Source organism: Limanda limanda, chromosome 21 (assembly GCF_963576545.1).
Source record: "Limanda limanda chromosome 21, fLimLim1.1, whole genome shotgun sequence".
Lineage (NCBI taxonomy): Eukaryota > Metazoa > Chordata > Actinopteri > Pleuronectiformes > Pleuronectidae > Limanda > Limanda limanda.
The window spans coordinates 20,074,761-20,079,065 of NC_083656.1; the positions used below are offsets into that span (position 1 = coordinate 20,074,761).

General features: G+C 39.0%; 1 long non-coding RNA gene across 1 annotated transcript; it reads right to left on the reverse strand.

The window, feature by feature from the left end:
* Positions 1 to 2,264: 2,264 nt before the first annotated feature.
* Positions 2,265 to 2,735, reverse strand: LOC133027957 (uncharacterized). The gene is made up of 3 exons (XR_009683288.1): positions 2,633 to 2,735; positions 2,426 to 2,491; positions 2,265 to 2,321 (listed from the first exon to the last, which is right to left on the reverse strand). It is a non-coding gene; the product is annotated as an uncharacterized LOC133027957 (long non-coding RNA).
* Positions 2,736 to 4,305: the final 1,570 nt, after the last annotated feature.

Genomic DNA, 4,305 nt, shown 5'->3' on the forward strand with positions numbered 1-4,305 from the left:
ATGTTTGGTCCTAAATGAAAAATCAAACAGTCTTATGTTGTGAGTCCAGTTCACTGCATCAAAGTCGGGAGGTTTTTTCTTCGACATAGTAGGATGAGTGCGGGTTGAGATAATCAAGTGATGTTGGTGGCATTTATTCTTTCAATTGTTTATTTGAAACCTCTGCAACCTCTCTCTGGCTCTGTGTGGATCTTTGCTTCATCAAACTATTTTATCACCTTTAAGATTTTCTTTTATGTCTCAATATCTGTTTTAATACTCAAGATAAAGCACATCTCACTGGTATTTGACTGTATTGCATTTATTACCCCTTTCAGTGGATCAACCATGTTTCAGTAGGTTGCTGTTATTTCTGGCTTTAGAAATGTCTCTTTTTTTTTATCAAAACTTTGACTTCAACATTTCCTATGAATGCTGCAGATTATCTAGACAGAGATTCATATAAATGTCACTTTAAGTCACTAAAATGATTTTGAATAGACATTTCTGTAGTTTGACTCTCACTTTTGGAGAACATGACATTATATATCCGGGGCCTTCATTTGTGCAGCTCCGAGAGGTGGTGGTCGTTGTTTTCTCAGATGAACCGATGGGAGGTAGAGGTGTGGGCAACGTCTTGGTCCTGCAATGGTCTCAACCCTCAGGAGCTGGTGTAGGCTCCGTTATAGGAGGCATCACAGACAGAGGATTTAGTGAGTGTTTGCTTTCATTGGTTAATTCTGAATAAGAATCACTTGTGTTGAATGTATGTTTGTTTATTTTGGTGACATATGGATCTTTTGTGTGGCTTTTTTTGGTTCCTCTGTCCTTGAGCAGCTGTTTTTTTCTGCCTCCAAGTCCTCCCCCTTATGTACAGGCTCCCTGGCTGCATTTACTAATTCTTTTAGATTTTATTGAGCAAATGAATCAACTAAACCAGACGACTGTAACTTAATGAAACAATTAAATATTAATCATCACAAACTGGGAATAAACATGGACGTGACAGAACGTTTTACTGAACAATTTATTTACAATGTGAACAAACACATTGTTGATGACTGATCAGGGTGCAGCTAGAGGAGAGACCAGAGATAACACATGGCCACGGTACAGGGACAAATACAGTACAGCTGTAACAAAACCTTGAGTTTACACCTGCTGAGGAGAAGTTGCAATGCAGTAAATGTATGAAGGAACATAGTGTACCCTGTAAAACTGTGTGTGTGTGTGTGAAGGAGAGAGCATGATTTGGAATAAAGTTATTTAATTTGATTCCCCAATAAATAAGCAAAACATTAATTCATTTTTTGTCTATGGTATTCACAAAAAAAATCAGTTTCTACATATCAAGTCTTTTACCTTCTGGTGTTCAAACACAAATATAAATATAAAATATTGATTCATTGCTAAATTCTGGTTCATCTTTGGATTTTTGCACATTTTCACATATGCACATACACAGAGATAAATGCCTGTTTGTGTCATGGTTTGAATACTGTTATCTACAATATTTGAAATTAATATGGTTTAATATTCTGAGATGGACCATCTGTTTAATCACTTTTTTAAGGCAACCCAGCTGCCTTGGTCATTTATGTCCCTGTAGAGACAATCAGGGAATAAGTAATCAATTCAATTGTAAAGATGATGCACATGCGGAAGAAAAACAAAGCTTTGCTGAACTCAAGTTTGTGAGATCTGACAATATAAGAAGCTTCATACATTAAGGACTGGAATGACACATGGCATACAGAGTGTGTGTGTGTATCTCTGCCACGGACGAGTAAACTTGTTACTGTTATTATAGTACAAATATGAAAGCTTGCCTTTGTCTTCACACACAAACACACACACAGTGAGCAATCAGTGAGTGAACAACACATTCCATCTCTTTCTGTCCGTTTATTTACTTTGGTTACTACTTTGGTGAGAAATACAATTTGGAAAACTTCTGTCAAAGGAATAATTACATGAAGAGAATGGTTTGAAAAATGTCAAAGGCCTTCATTTAAATGGGCTTTAAAATACACCGTCACACATCTTTAGTTAATTGATCATGAAACCTACTTCCTGTCAGATTGATGATAAAAGAGCAAAAAGTGACAACTAAACAAGTCAGAAACAAAAATTTGTTTACAGTCACTGTATACAGATTCCGCTTTACACCAGAAATGAAAAAACAAGCTGTCACACTGAGAATAAATTGACATGACACATGTTATATTTAGAGAAAGTCAGTAAGGTTAAAACTGCAGCATATCCATGTGAGTGGCTTTTTGTTCAATATGTCCAATAGAAAGAGAACCAACAATACCATCGCCGAAACCAACAGAAACAACCTGGAGAGAGAAATAAAAAGCCATGAGTTGACAGTATTAAAGATGAGTCAGTTGGAAATAAAAAATCACAGTCAGGAGAGAACAGTAATAGTAAATATGCTCACTACTGGTTCTACAGTGCAGCCAATAAGCACATCGATCAAATTTAGGAGGGGTTGGTTTTCCTGGAGCTGCATGTTGATGAAACAAAAGGATACAGATATAGATTAGTCACTGAAATAATAAAGATGTAAACATGTTTAAAGCGATAACCCAGATGACATAAATATAAACAACTATAAATAACTGTGTAACTTTTGCACGTGACTTACCTGGCACTTTGGGAGGTTGTGGTTTCGCTGTCGTGGAGGCAGTAGAAATCTTGGGTGGTGACTGTGTAGTGGACCCTGGCTGTGCTTTGCCTGAGGTTGTGACCTCAGGCATTGGCGTGGGCTCATCTGAAAGAAAAATAGTAAAGTTCAAACATTTGCTATTATAGCTTATCCCTCTTTCAGTTTAATGACATTTCTCATCAACTGAGTTTAATAACCTGGAAAATGTAATGATAGAAACTGTGCTGTACATGCATCATTTTTAAGTTTATATGTTTATATTAATGCTTAAACTTTTAAAGTGTGGTAACGTATGAGTATAATTAAGTTGAGGGTGAATGGGCTTATTGTATTCAAGACATATTTAACTGACCTGGTTCAAATGCTTTTTCACAGTTCTTCTCGGGCCCGACTGGAACATGGTGTACAGGAAGTAGACGTTACCGAAATGGTGAAAGCAAACAGAACTGAGATATGTAAACCGTAAATTCACATGAGTGGAACTGACAATTTCCTGTGGTTAAAGTCACCTTTGTCATCAAAGCAGTATGCATCAAAGAGTTCATCAGCTGCATCGGGTGGAAAAACCAAGAAGCCGGTCTCGCTCCCTGCACAGTTTTCGTGGGCGACTGTCTGAGGATGGCGTAGCTCCAGGGGTTAATTTGGATCCTGTTCCGGCATGATCCGGCACCTCTTGGTTTTGGCCTGCCCGTGTTCCGGGACTTATTTGGGCTGATCCGGTACCTCTCGTATAGAAAAAAATATTAATAACAGAGCTGCCAACTCTCTCGGCTCCCTGATAAAACTGGATATAACAAGTTAATTGAGGAGCTGAAGGTGCTTTACGCACAGTACTGGCCCGAGGACGCAGGTGCGCTGTATGGAGAGACTGAGGTTGAGTCGCTGTGCCAGCGCTTTAACATTACCAACCTGCGCGCAGTCATACGGGCCAACAGAAAACACAGAGACTCGGAGGAGAAGACATCCCCGATGAACTGATGGAGTTACTTGTTGCTGTCAACAGCATTCCTATTGCGAGTGCTGAATGTGAGCGCGGATTTTCGCAAATGAACTTAATTTGGACTCACAACCGTACCTCTCTGCTCACATCCACCATATCATCTTTACTCTTCCTAAATCTTGTTGGACCCCCCCTGGCTAAATTCAATCCAGTCCAGTCCGTGAGGTCGTGGGTGGCCAAAGGACACAGAACTGCCACAGACACACGCAGTAAAACCTCCGGGAGGAGGAGGAGAATCCGGACATGGTCGTGATGTGGGGTGTTTTGGACTAAATATGATGAGCATACTGTCTATTAATAGGCCGCCGTGCCAATCTTTAAATAATAATAATGGAAGATTTATGTGATTTATTGTTAGCTTTGAACTTTTATTTTTTATGTTTTACAAGTTAGATCTATGTTGAGAAATTAATTGCTGACTGTAAGTCCCACCTGTGTTGATGTGGGCATTTGCCTGTGCTGTGCAGTATAGCCTAAAATAATTGTTAATTATTGTCATAAAATTTATACCATGGATATTATTTGAAATTAAGGCTTGTAAGCCCCACAGCATTGTCAGTGGGCATTTGCATGTTTTTTTCAGCACCGTTTTCTGTATGCGTTCCGGGACCTGTGCCCGTCTCGTCATCCCTGCGCTGTAATATGTACTTTG